The 19,456-nt window shown below is 41.8% G+C and overlaps 1 long non-coding RNA gene across 1 annotated transcript; it reads right to left on the bottom strand.

Annotated features, from left to right (window-relative positions):
* Positions 1-341: 341 nt before the first annotated feature.
* LOC128049685 (uncharacterized) lies at positions 342-6,039 on the bottom strand. The gene is made up of 2 exons (XR_008199599.1): positions 5,960-6,039; positions 342-719 (listed from the first exon to the last, which is right to left on the bottom strand). It is a non-coding gene; the product is annotated as an uncharacterized LOC128049685 (long non-coding RNA).
* Positions 6,040-19,456: the final 13,417 nt, after the last annotated feature.

The raw sequence follows: 19,456 nt of genomic DNA, 5'->3' as shown, positions 1-19,456 counted from the left end.
GCAATTTTGAATGTTACAATTGCCACTAACTCAAATATATATATATATTTATGTGTGTATATTTATAGCCTAGATAACATCTTTCCAAAACATTCAATTTGCAACTGAATCTCAGTTGAACATCTCAGATTTTATATCCAGTTGCATGTTATAATATACAACTAGACTGCACATCAGCCGTTTTGTTATGAAAACCAAACATCAATGAACAAATGACTGAAAAACCATTTCTTAAGCAATCAATGGACACTATATTGATCATATCCCCTCCAACAAATATCTTTTCACATATTGAAACTGTAAGGTGTAGGATTCTGGCAAAGGATTTATGCAAAGCACTCTGATATTTCAAATTTTATTTTGTTTTTAAAAATGTTCACCATGACTCACAAAATTGATTTCATGACCTACTAAATGGGTCCCACACATAACATGAAAAATACAGAGACATTTTCTTCTGTTGTGTTGGTAGCTTGACTACGTCTGCTTGATCAAAGAAACTAGCTGATCTGCTAAACTGTTGGCTGACACTGGAACTTCCTTGAAGTGGTGGGTATACATCTCAGATTTTTATTCCTGATACTTTCTGATGGGAAGCATATTTTTTAAGATTACGCTTTGATCTAGTAAGGTTCCAGTGAGGTTTTCCATGGCTAGGTCAGCTATACGGTTGGAGCTGGTGATATATCTTTAGAGCTTTCTTGGAATGCATCCTTGACCTGGGAATAAGACCAGAAATATGACATTAAGCATTACAAGACAGAGCAGTACTGTTCTCAGCTATCGTGGCCTTTACAAAATCCAAGGTCATGGATGTTGAGGCAAAAAGCTGTAGTTCTCCTCACCACCATGTTATACAGGTTTAGGCCCATTTCTAAACGGCAGACCACTTCAACCAAGACTGGGAGAGAGAAAAAATGATGCAAGACCTGGGGGTCGGCACCAGGAGATGCAGAGTACACTGCCAAAGCTGAATACAGCAGACCATGGAGCAACACAGCTCATCCACCAAGTGTTATTTCCTCTTAGCTCATGTTGACTGTGCCCGTTTTCAAAGTACTTACTGCACTGCTTTCTTGAACTTGGGATATTTGGGTCTTATCAGCATAATACAGCACTTCCTTACAAACCTCTCCATTAAGTAATGCCAATTTGTATGTGGGGGGGGTGGGGGTGAGAATGGAATGGAAGAAGGGTAAAGTCTTCCATCTGTGCTCAGTCACCTGTGACTCTGCAATCCCAGGACTGTAGCCCACCAGGTTCCTCTGTCCATGGCATTTTCCAGGCAAGAACACTGGAGTGGGTTACCATTTCCTCCTCCAGGGGGATCTTCCAAACCCAGGGTTTGAACCTAGGTCTTCTGAATTGGCAGGTGGATTCTTTACTACTGAGCCATCAGGGAAGCCCACAAATGATCTGAATGTCATCAATTTTCATCAGTCTGTCACCACTGTATTTATTCCGGTCTAATCTTTTAAGAGACATTACTTTGCCGACTAAGATCTGTCTAGTCAAGACTATGGTTTTTCCTGTGGTCATGTATGGATGTGAGAGTTGGACTGTGAAGAAGGCTGAGCGCCGAAGAATTGATGCTTTTGAACTGTGGTGTTGGAGAAGACTCTTGAGAGTCCCTTGGACTGCAAGGAGATCAACCCTGGGATTTCTTTGGAAGGAATGATCCTAAAGCTGAAGCTCCAGTACTTTGGCCACCTGATGCAAAGAGCTGACTCATTGGAAAAGACTCTGATGCTGGGAGGGATTGGGGGCAGGAGGAGAAGGGGCCGACCGAGGATGAGATGGCTGGATGGCATCACGGACTCGATGGACGTGAGTCTGAGTGAACTCTGGGAGATGGTGATGGACAGGGAGGCCTGGCGTGCTGCAATTCATGGGGCCGCAAAGAGTCGGACACGACTGAGCGACTGAACTGAACTGAACTGAACTGAATCTTCTAATAACAACGCCAGATTTGAAAGAGGCATCATGTTTTGACCTTGAAACAAGAAAGATGCTGCCAGAGGGAGAAGGCCTTGGTGAGAGTCTTCTGTAAGACTTCATTAAATTGTATGTAACAGTAAACTTGAAGGGGACTTATATGTCATGTATAATACGTTTTTTTTTAAATGTAATAAACTTAGAGAGCAACTTTAGGTTCACAGCAAAACTGAGCAAACGGTAGAGATTTTTTTCCCACATAGCCCTGCTCCCACATATACAGTCTTCCCCATTATCAACATCCCCCACCAGAGTGGTACGTGTTACAGGTGACAAAGCCACACCAACACATCGCCATCACCCAAAGTCCATCACTTACACTAAGGCTCCCTCTTGGGGTCGTACATCCTATGAGTTATGACAAATGAATAATGGCATATATCCACCATATGGCATCAGAGAGAGTATTTTCACTGCCCTAAAAATCCAGTGTCTCTCTTTATCCTTCCCTTTCTTTCTAACCCCACTGATCTCTAGTAGTCACTGATTTTTTTTTTAACTGGCTCAGCTTCACAATTTTGCTTTTTCCAGGATGCCATACTGTTAGAATTACATGTATATAGACTTCTCAGGCTGGCTTCTTTCACTTGGTAATATGCATTTGAAAGTCCTCCATGTAGTTTCATGACTTGATAGCTCATGTTCTCTTAGCACTGAAAAATATTTCATTGTTTGGTTATAAGTTTATTTATACACTCACCTACTGAAAGACAGCTTAGTTGCTCCCAATTTTTGGTAACTGTGAATAAAGCTGCTATAAACATGGGCTGCCAGTTTTTGTGTGTACAAAAGTTTTCCACTCCTTTGGGTAAACACTAAGGAAACTGACTGCTGCACTGTTTTGTAAACATGCATTTTTAACAAGGATGCTCATTTTTAACAAGCCAGCCACTGGAAAAGACCCTGATGCTGGGAAAGATTGAGGGCAGAAGGAGAAGGAGAGGATGAGATGGTTGGATGGCATCACCAACTTGATGGACATGAGTTTGAGCAAACTCAGGGAGATAGTGAAGGACAGGGAAGCCTGGTGTGCTATAGTCCATGGGGTCACAAAGAGTCAGACACGACGTAGCAACCTATGGGAGAGAGAATTTAGGGTCTGATAGATGCTTCTGACTTAATCTTCCTTAGATGTTTCCCCAAAGATGACATGTTCAAAATATCTTACCCTCCTCTGAGAAAGAGGCAATGCTTTTCTTTGGAGGTCTTCCGTCCTGTCTGCCAAGGTAGTTAGCAGGAGTAATAAGTTTCTGGCAGATGCCTCCCAGATGGAGGCAAAGTATGGTGGAGAGCATCACCATATTAAACCGGAACTAAACTGTTGGAAAAGCAACTCCATCTGGATCTTTGATAAATAAGAAGAGCAATAATGCTCTTTAATTGGCTGTGCATCTAGTTTAGCCATTCTTTAGGACAGACTTTCAAGAGTTAAGGTAACCAAATACTTGCAGCTGAAAGCATCTTATATACCAAGGTGTATTAATAGAGGCATGGGATACAGTTTCAGGTTAGTGACTTTCCACTAATGAATCTTTTTATTTACCTGTTCCTAGAACAGTGTTTGTCACATGGTAGGTTCTCAATAAATGCATTTGAAAGATTAAATGAGAGAATGAATGACACCTATAGTAAACTATACCATGGACATTCTATTTTTATTAGTCAGTGAAAAATAAGTTACCAAACTATATTTGAACAATTTGGTGATATGTAAGACAGATTAGTGAGACATTTAAAACTGGATCCACAATATTATATTTCAAAATAAACTGCCTATATAAACATAAATGTAAACTATATTTAGATTTATCTTATAAAGCCAAACACATAAATCTACCTGAAAATAAGAAAGATTTTTTAAAAAATAACCTCTCATTTATATTATTATGGGTATGAATAATTCTTTTAGACAAAAACAATTGTCTTCAAATCATTCTGTTCTTTTTTATTTTTACTATTTTCATTTTGACCCAATCCTCTTTGAAAGTGAAACTGTTAGTAGCTCAGTCCTGTCCAACTCTTTGTGACTCTCATGGACTATAGCCCACCAGGCTCCTCTGTCCATGGAATTCTCCAGGCAAGAATTCTGGAGTGAGCTGTCATTCCCTCCTCCAGGGGATCTTCCTGACCCAGGGATAGAACCGGGGTCTCCTGCTTTGCAGGCGGATTCTTTACTGTCTGAATCACAAGGGAAGCCCCAAAGAGATTATAGAATGATATACGGTTCAGTCAACTCCATGGACTGTAGCCCGCCTGCTAGGCTTCTCGGTCCATGGGATTCTCCAGGCATGAACACTGGAGTGAAGCGGCATGGCAGAGGATCTTCCCTACCCAGTGATCAAACCCACTTCTCTTGCATCTGCAGGAAGGTTCTTTACCTCTAGTGCCACCTGGGAAGCCTCCTTAGGAGTCCATTAGGCTGTGGTTCAGAGCAAATGTATACTGCTGTATTCATTATTATTCTTAAAGGGCTTACCTGCTCTCTTCAGACAATCCACCTACAGTAATAGTGGACATAGTATATTAGTGTACAGACCTGATAAATGTGATGAAGAAAGCATGTGGAAGTCCTTTTTTAACTGAAAGAGGATACAAGGTAATAACTAAATGGGAGTCTGAAGTAGAAAATGTTGCAAGCTTGACAGAAGGTATGAAATAACTGTCTACACGAGTGCTGTGAATGGCCCAGGAGAATGTTCTAAGGGTTTAAGCAGGTCTGCATGATTGCCTTACATGCTTAAAGCAATGATCATTATTATGATGCCTGACAGGTGTGGTCTTTAATTACCTGCCATGAATGTTTACCTCTTAGACATATTTCCATAGTGCTCTTGAGTACTGTCTTCTAAAAATACAGCTCTGATCAGTTTCCTCATAATTCAAAAACCTCTACTGGCTATGAACCAGTGCAATCTCTTCAGGATAATGTCATTTAAATTGGTACCTCCATACAATCCTACATTTCAAGCTCTAAGACTACCGTGAGTTCCTGAAATACCTCACGCACTTTCACACTTCTGTTTTCATTCTGGCTGGTATTCCCCGTGCCTGGAATACTTCTCTTGCTTTAAGTCAATTAAAATCCTATTTATTCTTTATGATTTAGCTCAAATGCGACAGCATTTATCCATTCAACTAACATGTAAGGGTTTACAATGTGCCAGGCGCTGGGAATACAAAGCAAGAAAACGGATAGTGGGTATATTCATACAAGGGAACACACTGTTCAGATGTTAACAATGAATGAGCTAGAGTTACACAACACTGTCAAAGAAAGCTGCCAAAGGATATACACATTTCTGACTGTGAAAACTATGCAAAACAGCACTGTGCATGTAATTTAAAAATAAAACATAAAGGTGCTTTAAAGGGGAGGGACCTTGGTCAAGAGAGAACAGAATGGACTTGGATAGAGCAGACCAAGGGCTTCAAATATATAACAATAATTTTTCCAGTTGGGTGTTGAGTATACACGTATTGGTTATAGTTTTATTTTCACTGTCAGTCAAAAAATATCCTATTTTTAAAAGGGATGGTTAAGGCGGGATTCTTTCCTGAAGGCACTGCCTGCTTGTCTCATAACCAATAACTTTAAATTACCTTCTGTCTCTGATATTCGTTTCCTGTATTGTTATCGTGCACTCATTAGTTAATTATGCCTTAAGAGGGAGAGTTTGCAGGTATGAGCTTTAACTAGATTAGAATGGAATCCTCTTCCCAGGAGACTCCCGTTTCCTCCATATCTCAAAGGAGCTAACTAGGTCTACGAACTCCAGCCTAACCCCTTCAGCCGACCAGAGAGCATTTGCCCCCAGATCCCGGATCGCAGCTCCCTACCTCTGGTGGACGTCCATCCGTCCTCTGAGCAAAACCGAAACCTGCCTCCCACCAACGAACCCCGCAGTGTGTCCCTTCAGACGAATCCGGACCACTCCCACCAGAGCTCGACTTTCTTCGTTCTTACCTCCAGCCCAGAGCCGCGAGCCTCCCGCCTAACCTGCCGACCGCCAGCGTACCTCGCTCAACACCACTTCCGGCCCCGCCTCCGCACCCAGAGAAACCCATCCCACGTGCAACCGGAAGAGGGCCGGCTCGGCCCTCTGCGCACGCGCCAAGCCAGGAGGCGGCCCTGCTCTCGCGGTTGTCTCGCGATGTTTCCTTTTCTCGCGGGAGGTATTTGAAGGCCCCGGCGGTAACCGAGATGTTGGCTGTCTGCGGCTGACTGATCGGATCTGGGAGCGTCTGCTGAGACGCGGATGGTGGTCAGTCTCTGGCTGTCGTCAAACGCGAACCAGCTTCGCCTCTATCTGGTCCGGCGCCATGGGAGCGGAGAAGAGGCTGGTACCAATTAAGCAGACCTTCCAGCTGGACCAGCAGCCCCTCCGGAACCGAGATTGATGATGATTGATGATGTTGGTGACTGGTGATGCTGAACCGCCGCCTCCCGCCGGGCGGCCCCGCTCGGCCGCACGCGAGCACGCTAATTTTGTCAGTCTTTGTAAGAGAATTACAGAGATTTTTAAAATTGCCGAGTCATCGGAAAAGACCCTGATGCTGGGAAAGATTGAAGGCAGGAGGAGAAGGGGACGACAGAGGATGAGATGGTTAGACGGCATCACCGACTCAGTGGACGTGGGTTTGAGCAAACTCTGGGAGATGGTGATGGATAGGAAGGCCTGGCGTGCTGCAGTCCATGGGGTCGCAAAGAGTCGGACAGGACTGAGCGACTGAATAACAGCAACAGCTATCATTTACCTTGTTTACTTATTTAGGAAGACTTATTTGAATAATCATTTTAGGTTTGTGTCTCTAGGTTAGCAGTCCACCGATTTTTAACTTAGATCTGCATTTCATCAAATAGATATAAAATGTATACAAGTAAATATATATATTTTTTATTTCTGCCCTGTGAATAGTTTAACAGAACACGTTTTGGGGCACAAAATAAGTCAGTGCAAAGAAAAGTTCATTTTGTTACCAGACAACTATTTTTCAGGTTGATAATACAGGTCTCCCCCGCTTTTAAAAGTTTGCTTTAGGCCGCTTCACTTTTAGGAAAGATCTGTATTGTATTTGTGCCCGTTTTGTTTTCTTTTTAATTTAATTTTTATGTTTTATAATATAGTGTTGGTTTTTGCCATACATCAACATGAATCAGTGGTCAGTGCTCCCTCACTCTTGAACCTCCTCTTCCCATATCCCACACCATCTTGCCCCTTTAGGCTGTCACAGAGCACCAGGGTTGATAGTTGAAGGAAATCTGGAAGGGTTTTCACCTTTACCAAAAAAAAATAAGCAAAGAGCAACAAGAGTTGGTATGCTTAGCTTTCAGAGTCTGTTTCACGTGGGCCCTTTACAAGGGCAGTGGCCCTGCCAAGCTCCCCTCCCTGCAACTACACTGGCCCCATATCTTGGTACGATCTCTGCGAGCATCTAGGCTGCATCTCCATTTATTTCATGCATCAGCAAGTGTATTCCAAAGTATCCCAAAAGCTTAGTGTGAACCGGCTGTAATTTTAAGTGTTTTGATCAGGGTGAATGAAACACCCAGTGTGTGAGTTGAATTTGCTTGGGTCCACTATTTCCATGCAGAGAGAAAGAATCTTGAAAGCTGCCAAAGTTAGTATTGCTTCTGTTGGTAACAAAATGGTCTCAGTTGGCCTTCAATGCTCAGTAAACATCTAATTGACAAATAGAATACCAAGGTAATCTTGGGCTTCCCTGGTGCCTCAGCGGTAAAAAATCCACCTGCATTGCAGGCAACGTGGGTTCAATCCCTGACTTGGGAAGATCCTCTGGACAAGGGAATGGCTACCTACTCCAGTATTGACTGGAGAATTCCATGGATAGGAGAGCCTGGCAGACTACAGTCCATGGAGTTGCAAAGAGTCAGGCATGACTGAACAACTAACACACACATATGTCTCTGTTACTGTATTCCCCCTCCTTCCTTCCCAGAGGAAACCACTATCCTGAATTTTCTGTTATTCATTACTTTGCTTTTGTTTAGAGTTTATTATAAGGCTACCCACTGTATCCCCCAGATATGCAATGTATCTTTGCTTCTTTTTACCTTATTATGTTGTGCTAAGTCGCTTCAATCGTGTCCGACTTTGCAATCCTAAGGATTGTAGCTTTCCAGGCTCTTCTGTCCATGGGATTCTCCAGACAAGAATACTGGTAGCTATTTTGCATGTATTCTTTTGTAGTTTAACTTTTTGTAGTTTAATTTTTTCCATTTAACACTTTCTAAGAATGATTGAGATTTATGCATGTTGCTATGTGTGCTCAGTCACTCAGTTGTGTCTGACTCGTGCTCCCATCGACTGTAGCCCACCAGGCTTCTCTGTCCATGGGATTATCCTGGCAAGAATACTGGAGTGGGTTGCCATGCCCTCCTCCAGGGGATCTTGCCAACCCAGGGGTGGAACCCACGGCTCCTGCATTTGGCAGGCAGATCCTTTATAGTCTTTTCCCTTTCACTACTATATAGCATTTTGCTTTAGAAAGACAACACACTTGAGTTATCTGCTGTGTTGTTTACTATTATGAACTAAATGCTATCAGCATTGTCAAACACGTACAAAAGTTTCTCTGGCTGATATTCTTAGAGGTGGTGTTATGGGCTGAATTGGGATTCTCCAAAATTCTTAATTGCAGCCCTGATTCTCAACATCTCCCAGTATCTCAGGAATTGCCTGCATTTGGAGATAGCGTCTTTAAAGAGATAGTTAATTAAAATGAGACCTTTGGTGGGGAGTGCTCTAGTCTAGTCTGATTGTTGTTCTTTTAAGAAGACGAGATTGGAGAGTGGGGGTTCAGGATGGGGGACACGTGTACACCCGTGGCTGATCCATGTCAATGTATGGCAAAAACCACTACAATATTGTAAAGTAATTAGCCTCCAATTAAAATAAATTAATTTAAAAAAAGATGAGATTGGACATACAGAGAGACACTGGACATGTGCATGCAAAGAAGAAAGGCCAGTGAAGACACTGAACAAGACATCTACAATGCAAGAAGAGGGGCCTGGGAAGAAACCAAACTGATTTTGGACTTCTAGCCTCCAAAACTGAGGAAATAAATAAGTTTTTAAACCACCCAGTCTCTAGCATTTTTGTTATGGCTACCCTAGCAGATGAATACAGTTAGAATTGCTAGGTGGGATTATGCATAAGTTCAGTTTAATTAGTAATGCCAATATTATTTTAAAGTGCTTGGACCAACTTACAATCCTACTGGCATGTGTGAGAATTCTTATTCTACATCCTTGCCCAAAGCTGTTTTTGTCAGACTTGACTTTCTCCAGTCTGTTGGGATAAGAGTGGAATGTTACTGTTGTGTTAATTGCACTATTCTGAAAACTAAGGAGAGTGGAATATCTTCATGTATTTTTAAAATGTCTATATCAATAAAAATTGTGTTATATCTTTGTCCACCTTTCTGTTATGCTATTTGTTTTTTTCTTACTGATGGGTAGGAGTTAATTTTAATGAAAGTAAGATTTATTCTTTAATGGCCTGTCTTATGTCTTATTTAAGAAATTCTTCCTAACCTCCAGAGTAAAATAATATATTCTTTTTTTCTGAATGTTTTTCATTTCAATCCTTAATGTACCTGGAATTGCTTTTTCTTCTTAGTGTTTGATTTGAGGTCGATGTATAGTTTCATTTTCCCTGCACTAATAACAGTTGTCCAAGCCCTATTTATTGAATAGTCTTTGGCAGCTCTGTCATATATCAACTCTGCCTACAATGCAGTTTGCTTTCTGGTCTCTACTCTAATTATGATTTTGTCTATCTCTAGACCATTATTACATTGTCTTAATTATTAATACTATGTGCACTGGTGCTCAGTCATGTCCGACTATTGCGACCCCATGGACTGTAGCCTGCCAGGCTCCTCTGTCCATGGAATTTTCCAGGCAAGAATGCTGGAGTGGGTTGCCATTTCCTCTTCCAGGGGATCTTCCTGACTCAAGGGTCTAACCTGCATGTCCTGCCGCTCCTGCAGATTCTTTACCACTGAACCACCTGGGGAGCCCCTTAATTATTATGGTTTTATAATAAATCTCGGAGAAGGCAATGGCACCCCACTCCAGTACTTTTGCCTGGAACATCCCATGGACAGAGGAGCCTGGTGGGCTGCAGTCCATGGGGTCGCTAAGAGTTGGACACGACTGAGCGAGTTCACTTTCACTTTTCACTTTCATGCATTGGAGAAGGAAATGGCAACCCACTCCAGTGTTCTTGCCTGGAGAATCCCAGGGACAGGGGAGCCTGGTGGGCTGCCGTTTATGGGTTCACACATAGTCGGACACGACTGAAGTGACTTAGCAGTATAATAAATCGTAATATCTTGTAGTAATTTTATTTATTGTTTCAAATTATATATGTGTGTGTGTATATATATACATATATATATTGGGGATTCTCTGGTGGCTCCATTGGTAAAGAATCTGCCTGCAGTGTGGGAGACCCAGGTTCAATCCCTAGGTTGGAAAGATCCCCTGGAGAAGGAAATGGCAATCCACTCCAGTATTCTTACCTGAGAATGCCATGGACAGAGGAGCCTGGTGGGCCACAGCCCATGGGGTTGCAGAGTCGAACACAACTGAGCAACTAACACACACACAGTAAGTGGATTTTTTGTTTCAAATTATTTACATATATAATATAGTAAATAAATATATATATAATAAAATTGGCTTTCCTGATGGATCAGATGGCAGAGAATCTGCCTGTAATGCAGGAGACCTGGATTTGATCCCTGTGTTGGGAAGATCCCCTGGAATAAGTGAGTGGTTACCCATTCCAGTGTTCTTGCCTGGACAGGGAAGACTGGCAAGCTATCGTCCGTGGGGCCGCAAAGAGTCAGACACGATTGAGTGACTTTCACTCTCTCACTCACCCAAAATTAAATTATTTAACTGATATGTGTATGATCTTGAAGTTGTCAAATGTGAAGAATCGAGCTAGTTGTGTTTAAGCATAGGAAATGGTTTTTGCCCCAAAGACTTAAAAAAATTCTTTTCAAGGCAACCTAATGAACCTTTAAAAAAGCCATTTCTAATATGAAACCAGGGATTTGGGGGTGTTATAGATTGAGTTTAGGTGAAAAAAGATGATCCATGGGTTGATCATTCTTGAGGCCAATTAGGTGTATTAATTTTGTAGGTATCAGTGCCTTATTTTCTTAATATATATAGAATTATCACTTGTTAGCTAGTTCAATTGGGTTTTTAAAAAAATATTTATTTATTTGGTTGTGCCAGGTCTTAGTTGTGGCATGCAGGATCTTTATTCACGACATGTGAACTTTTGGTGGCGGCATGTGGAATCTAATTCCCTGACCAGGGATCGAACCCAGGCTCCCTGCACTGGAAGTGAGGCGTCTCTGTCACTGAACCACCAGGGAAGTCCCTCAATTGGGTTTTTAATGACTCCTTTTTTTTTCCATCTGTTTGTTTTCTTAGGATTTTGTACTTAGTTCAGAGCATTCCATATCTTCAACAAGGCCTAGTGATATATTAGGTAAACAAGCATAAAGTTAATAGATTTGAAAGTCATACTTATTTTTACTGTTACGAAAATTTTCAAAGAGAATAGTAAAATGAACCTAACAAACCAACACCTAGCTTTAACCACTATCAGTATTAGACCAGTTTTGTTTCTCTTCTCTCTTCCCACAGCCCAGGCCACATGAACACATTTCACACATCCCACCCCACTCAGTTAGAATTAATTTAAAGCAAATCTTAGCTCTCATTTCATCTACTCTCCAGTGTTCAGATTTTAATTGTCTCAAAAAAATTATTTTTCACACCAGTTTCTTTGAATTAGGATCTAAACTATCTGTGTATTTTATGTGTTATTTCTTATGTCTCTTTTAATATAGAACAGGCTCTCTTCCCCTCTCTTTCCTGAACAATTATTTGTCATAGAGATTGGGTCATTTGTCTAGGTGAATTTCCCATATTCTGGATTTGGCTGATTTCATCCTCATAGTATCATGCAGCCTGTTTATTTCATGTATATTTCCCATGAACTGCTATTTAAGGGTAGATGATTGACTAGAATAAAGTTTGTCCTTTTTTTTGTTTTCAGGAATCAGGGTAAAATACTTATGCGGTGTTTTATAAACATTTTATTGGGGTTTATCAGGTGGTGCTAGTGTAAAGAATCTGTCTGCCAGTGCAAGAGTCATAAGAGATACAAGTTTATCCCTGAATTGGGAGGATCCCCTGGAGAAGGGAATGGCATCCCCACTCCGATATTCTTGCCTGGGAAATTCTATGGTCAGAGGAGCCTGGCAGGCTACAGTTCATGGGGCTGCAAAGTGTCAGACACGACTGAGCACAGCACATAAACATTTCATTGCGTTCATATCAGGTGAAAACAGTGTCCTAATGTATATGGTTAAGGTTATAAATGTGTTCCTCTGTAGTCTTTTCATTTCTACTATTCCTGTTTTTAAAGGTGGGGAAACTAAGGCCAACCTAGACAGGTATTAAAAAGCAGAGACATTACTTTGCCAACAAAGGTTCATCTAGTCAAAGCTATGGTTTTTCCATTAGTCATGTATGGCTGTGAGAGTTGGACTATAAAGAAAGCTGAGCGCCAAAGAATTGATGCTTCTGAACTGTGGTGTTGGAGAAGACTCTTGAGAGTCCCTTGGACTGCAAGGAGATCCAACCAGTCCATCCTAAAGGAGATCAGTCCTGAATAGTCATTGGAAGGACTGATGCTGAAGCTGAAGCTCCAATACTTTGGCCACCTGATGCGAAGAGATGACTTATTTCAAAAGACCCTGATGCTGGGAAAGATTGAAAGAGGGAATAGGGGATGACAGAGGATGAGGTGGTTGCATGACATCACCAACTCAATGGACATGAGTTTGAGTAAGCTCCAGGACTTGGTGATGGACAGGGAAGCCTGGCGCGCTGCAGTCCATGGGGTCACAAAGAGTCGGACACGACTGAGTGACTGAACTGAACTGAAACTAAAGCCTAGAGAGTTAAATATTTGCCAAAGGCCAAACACCTAACTTAATAGAAGTAGACCTTTTTTCCACCTAATACTCCCTTTCAAATATTCGCCTCAGGTGTGCAGACTTTCATCTGAAGATTTTCATGCATCACAAAAAAAATCAGAAGTGGTCAGGATGGCCTTTTTGCCTGTTCCAAGTAGAGTTTTTGTGACTAAGAAGGTAAGTCACAGTACATGTCTAACTGGGTAAAGTGCACACAGTAGAAACTTTCAACTCTCTTGAGTGGTTCTGTTTGTTTTTTTTTCTTTCACTGCCATTGTGATAGCTAAGACTTGAGAGTGAAAGCAATAGTCAGAGGGGCCTTAGACAGGAACCTAAGCCTGAAAGCCTGGTAAACCCAGGATAGGGAGAACCCAATAAAATCTTTATAGCCTACAATGTGTGCCTGTGTGTTTGTGTGTGCGTACACAGTCACTCAGTCACATCCAACTCTTTGCAACCCCATGGACTGTAGCCTGCCAGGCTCCTCTGTCCATGGGATTCTCCAGGCAAGAATACTGGAATAGGTTGCCATTTCCTACTAGGGGATCTTCCCAACCCAGAGATCAAACTCCTATCTCTTACCTTTCCTGCATTGGCAGGTAGAGTCTTTACCATTGTACCACCTGGGAAGCCCACAGCCTAAAATAGTCATTGGTTATTTAGTCCTAAATAATTTGTGTGTGTGTGTTCACTTTATTTCTTTTTGTACGGATATGCTTTGTTTTCCATTTTTACTTGTCTAATAAATATCTTCAAGTTCATACCAATTTGAAGAAAATGAGTTATGTAACAAAATAGAGGAAGTGAAAACTAGGGGGAAGTTACATTCCTCTAAAGTTTACATAAGTGAACAGATGCTGTGAAGTTAGTGATGCAAAAAATCTTCTACAAGCCTGGTTACACTTCACTGAAATATCTTGAGTTGCTTCATCTTTCTGATGAGTTAAAGTGGACCATAGTGGCAAGCTCACTGCTTTCTTTTTCAGTAACTCTCAGTGAACTGATGGGAATTTGCAAAACCAATGATGGTAGGTACCTGACCAATTTATTATGTAAAGCCATTACTTTGATCATTTTCCAATATAGTATAAATCAGCTAATAGGGAGGAAGGAAGATTTATGACTAAAAGTTTCATGAAATGATGCCTTTACTTTGTAGGGGAGAAATGTTATGATTAAATAAATTTCACTAATATTTAAATGCAGCATAGAAAAATAATCCCAAATAAACACAATATAGATAAAAATCAGGAATATTTTATTTAATGTGATTAGTACACTATCTGTTCATAAGTTCATTCCAGTCTGAGATGCACAGGAACAATTTCATATATCTGGTTAACTCTGTCTCCTTTGTTTTGATTGAATTAAATATTGAAAGTGAATTCAGTTCAGTTCAGTTCAGTCTCTCAGCCGTGTCCGACTCTTTGCGACCCCATGAATCGCAGCACGCCAGGACTCCCTGTCCATCACCATCTCCCAGAGTTCACTCAGACTCACATCCATCGAGTCCGTGATGCCGTCCAGCCGTCTCATCCTCTGTCGTCCCCTTCTCCTCCTGCCCCCAATCTCTCCCAGCATCAGAGTCTTTTCCAATGAGTCAACTCTTCTCATGAGGTGGCCAAAGTACTGGAGTTTCAGCTTTAGCATCATTCCTTCCAAAGAAATCCCAGGGTTGATCTCCTTTAGAATGGACTGGTTGGATCTCCTTGCAGTCCAAGGGACTCTCAAGAGTCTTCTCCAACACCACAGTATGAAAGTGAATAGTATTAGAGTAATTCTGCTTTTCAGTGAACAGTCATTTTTAAATTTATTTCTGTTTTCATTGCGGTGGGTCTTTGCTGCTGCTCACGGACTTTCCCCAGCTGCAGTGAGCAGGGGGTTCTCTCGAGGGACACCGGCTCCAGGGTGGACTTCAGTAGCTGCAGCACAGGGGCTCAGGAGTCATGGCTCCTGGGCTCTGGGGCACAGGCTCAGGGGTTGCTGTGCACAGGGTTGGCTTGCTCCAAGGCATCTGAATCTTCCCAGACTAGGGAGTGAACGTGCATCCCCTGCATTGGCAGGTGGATTCTTCACCACTGTACCACTAGGGAAGTCTGTGGACAGTCTTTTTTCATCAAAAAGAATCATAAATGTAATGTCTCCTAATGTTTTATGTCTATGAAAAGCAAGTTGTAATATTTCATATTCTTTAATTACCAAGTATGTACAACTCAATTTCTGATCCAGAGTTTTTGAAGACAAATGAATCTAACCAGATAGTTTTCTTGAATGCATCCATTTTTTTTTTTCCTGGGATACAATGGTTAAAAGTTTGAACTAAGCCAGAAACAGTAAAAAAAAAAAAAAATAGGCAACATATATCAAAAAATGTTGTTAAACACACTGGACATCAGGCAATGAAGAACAGGCAATAAAGGATGTGAACCCTGAGTGAGAGGAAATGAACAAGGTGAGTTCTATGATTGCTCCCTCTTACTGCCTTGAGAGAATCTCCAAGCTCACCACGGCTGTGGGGAACACAGGAAGAGCTTGGTGGGACCCTAGGTTGCATGAGAGAGAGCTGAGCGTCTGGTGAAACCGCAGTGGCTAGAGTTTGCAGCACAGACTAACGGGAGAAAGCGGCACAGAAAGAGAACTCTAGAAATCTGGAAAGATGCTTGCTCCCTTGAGTTTTCAAGTGAGTACTGATCCGTGCACAAAGGTGAGGAACTTACCTGAGGCCAAGAAAAGGACCACCTGAAGGTATTACAAGCAATAGGCCCCAGCTCAAGAGGGCTGGGGATAATGGCTGTTCCCACAAGACATATGGAAAAACCTCACTCACAGAGCAATGGATGCAGTACATAGAAGGGTCTTGCCAAGTTATGGGGCATGATTAGCCCTAGGCTGAGCACTGTTCTGCCTTGTATTTAAAACAGACCTAAAAATACCAAATGGTTTCCAAGTTAATATGCCAGAGCAAAAGTCTTATAGGAATACAAAAATAGTATCTAGAAAGGTAAATCTTTCATTGCTTGGCATCCACTCAAAAATTACCAAAGATGCAAATAAGTGGAAAAATAGGACCCACAGTAAGGAGACAAATCAATTGAAACTGATACAGATGTCATTAGACTGTAACCTCTCAAGTGGTGCAGAGGTAAAGAATCCGCCTGCCAACGTAGGAGACTCAGAGACATGTTCCATCCCTGGGACGGGAAGATCTCCTGGAGAAGGAAATGGCAACCCACTCCAGGATTTGTGCCTGGAAAATCCCATGGACAGGACAGAGGAGCCTAGCAGGCTACAGTCCATGGGATCACAAAGAGTCAGACACGACTGAGCAACTGAGCACACACTTTGCCTGGTGGCTCAGATGGTAAACAATCTACCTGTAATGCAGGAGACCTCGCTTCGATCTCTGGGTTGGCAAGATCCCCTGGAGAAGGAAATGGCAACCCACTCCAGTATTCTTGCCTGGAGAATCCCCATGGACAGAGAGCCTGGTAGGCTACAGTCCATGGGGTCACAAGAGTCAGACACAATGAACAACTAAGCACTGCATACTGTAACTATTCCCTGTGTTAAAAAAGTTAAGTAGAGACACATGAGATAGACCAAACTTCTAGGAATGAAAACTATAGTGTGTGGGATATAAAACACTGGGTGGATTAATGGCAGATTTGACATTGTAGAAGAAAAGGTTTATGAGTCTGAAGATGTTCCTATCCAAAATGAGGCACAGAAGCAGAAGACCAACAAGTGAGCTGTGAACCATTGCCTAATATGCCTATAAAAGGAGACTAAGAGATGTGGAAGAAACCTGAAGGATTTATTTAAAGAAATAGCTAAAAAGTTTGTTTTTTTTTTTTAATGACAGAAATTATAAATCCACAGACCTAAGGCGATTGATAATTCCCAAGTACATGAAGCAGGAAAATAACTACCCCAAGCACGTCATAATCAAAATGCTTAAAACCAATGATTAAGATAAAATCGTAATTTTTAAAAAAAGGAAAAAAGGCACTGTTTCCAACATGAGAATGACTTCATATTTCTTTTAGAAAATAATTCAGTTGAGAAGTCAGTAGACAAACTTATTTAATGAACTAGAAAAACCCTGTCAATCTAAAATTCTATGCCCAGAGAAAATACCTCAAAAACAAGCAAAATAGCTTTTTCCGGCAAAAGCTGAAAGAATTCATTAATAGCAGATCCGTAATGCAAGAAACGTCAAAGCAAGTCCAGTCTTTCAGGCAAAAGAAAGCACACTAGACTAGCAAACTGATCTGCAGCCTTGTTAGTTTACTGCCTACAACCTAATAATAGCTTTTACATTTTAAAAATGTTATTTAAAAAAATACCTCTAGAGATCATCAAATTCTTCTGGGGGTGCAAAACTGCCTCCGATTGAGAACCACTGGCTCTATACACCTGTTATAATGCAGAGATTGTTGGATTGGATAAAAGAGCAAGATCCAATTATATGCTGCTTATACCACACATGTAGGTTAAAAACAAAAGGAGGCAAAAAGAGATGTGACAGTGCATGCATTCAACCTAAGTCACTTCAGGCATGTCTGACTCTTTGCAACCCTTTGGACTGTAACCTGCCAGGGGATTTTCCAGGCAAGAATGCTGGACTTGGTTGCAATGCCCTTCTGCAGAAGATATGATGGTAACACTAATTAAAAGAAATTTAAAATATCTATTGTTGACAAAGTAGATTTCAGAACAAAGAATACTGCCAGGAGTAAAGAATGTAAAGGCCGTGACAGATTTTCTTTTTGGGGGGCTACAAAGTCACTGCAGATGGTGACTGCAGCTATGAAATTACAAGATGCTGCTCCTTGGAAGAAAAGCTATGACAAACCTAGTTCAGCTCGGTTCAGTCGCTCAGTCATATCTGACTCTTCATGACCCCATGAACCACAGCACTCCAGGCCTCACTGTCCATCACCAACTCACAGAGTCCACCCAAACCCATGTCCATTGAGTAGGTGATGCCATCCAGCCATCTCATCCTCTGTCGTCCCCTTCTGATACTGCCCTCAACCTTTCCCAGCATCTAGGTCTTTTCAAATGAGTCAACTCTTCGCATGAGGTGGCCAAAGTACTGGAGTTTCAGCTTTAGCATCATTCCTTCCAAAGAAATCCCAGGGTTGATCTCCTTTAGAATGGACTGGTTGGATCTCCTTGCAGTCCAAGGGACTCTCAAGAGTCTTCTCCAACACCACAGTTCAAAACCATCAATTCTTCGATGCTCAGCTTTTTTTATGGTCCAACTCTCACATCCATACATGACTACTGGAAAAACCATAACCTTGACTAGGCGGACCTTTGTTGACAAAGTAATGTCTCTCCTTTTGAATATGCTATCTAAGTTGGTCATAACTTTCCTTCCAAGGAGTAAGCGTCTTTTAATTTCATGGCTGCAGTCACCATCTGCAGCAATTTTGGAGCCCCCCAAAATAAAGTCTGACACTGTTTCCACTGTCTCCCCATCTATTTCCCATGAAGTGATGGGACTGGATGCCATGATCTTCGTTTTCTGAATGTTGAGCTTTAAGCCAACTTTTTCACTCTCCTCTTTCACTTTCATCAAGAGGCTTTTGAGTTCCTCTTCACTTTCTGCCTTAAGGGTGGTGTCATCTGCATATCTGAGGTTATTGATATTTCTCCCGGCAATCTTGATCCCAACTTCTGCTTCCTCCAGCGCAGCATTTCTCATGATGTACTTTGAAGTGAAGTGAAGTCGGTCAGTCATGTCCGAATCTTTGCGACCCCATGGACTGTAGCCTACCAGGCTCCTCCCTCCATGGGATTCTCCAGGCAAGAGTACTGGAGTGGGTTGCCATTTCCTTCTCCAGGGGATCTTCCCGACCCAGGGATCGAACCAGGGTCTCCAGCATTCCAGGCAGATGCTTTAACCTCTGAGCCACCAGGGTGACAATATACAGCCTTGACGTACTCCTTTTCCTATTTGGAACCAGTCTGTTGTTCCATGTCCAGTTCTAACTGTTGCTTCGTGACTCGCATACAGGTTTCTCAAGAGGAAGGTCAGGTGGTCTGGTATTCCCATCTCTTTCAGAATTTTCTACAGTTTATTGTGATCCATGCAGTCAAAGGCTTTGGCATACTCAATACAGCAGAAATAGATGTTTTTCTGGAACTCTCTTGCTTTTTCCATGATCCAATGGATGTTGTCAATTTGATCTCTGGTTCCTCTGCCTTTTCTAAAACCAGCTTGAACATCTGGAAGTTCACAGTTCACATACTGCTGACAAACCTAGACAGCATATTAAAAAGTAGAGACATCACTTTGCCAACAAATGTCCGTATAGTCAAAGCTGTGGTTTTTCCAGTAATCGTTCAGATGTGAGAGTTGGACCATAAAGAAGGCTGAGCATCTAAGAACTGATGCTTTCAATCTGTGGTGCTGGAG

This window comes from Budorcas taxicolor, chromosome 6 (assembly GCF_023091745.1).
Source record: "Budorcas taxicolor isolate Tak-1 chromosome 6, Takin1.1, whole genome shotgun sequence".
NCBI classification, from domain to species: Eukaryota; Metazoa; Chordata; class Mammalia; order Artiodactyla; family Bovidae; genus Budorcas; species Budorcas taxicolor.
This window is presented reverse-complemented; position numbering and strand designations above follow the sequence as displayed.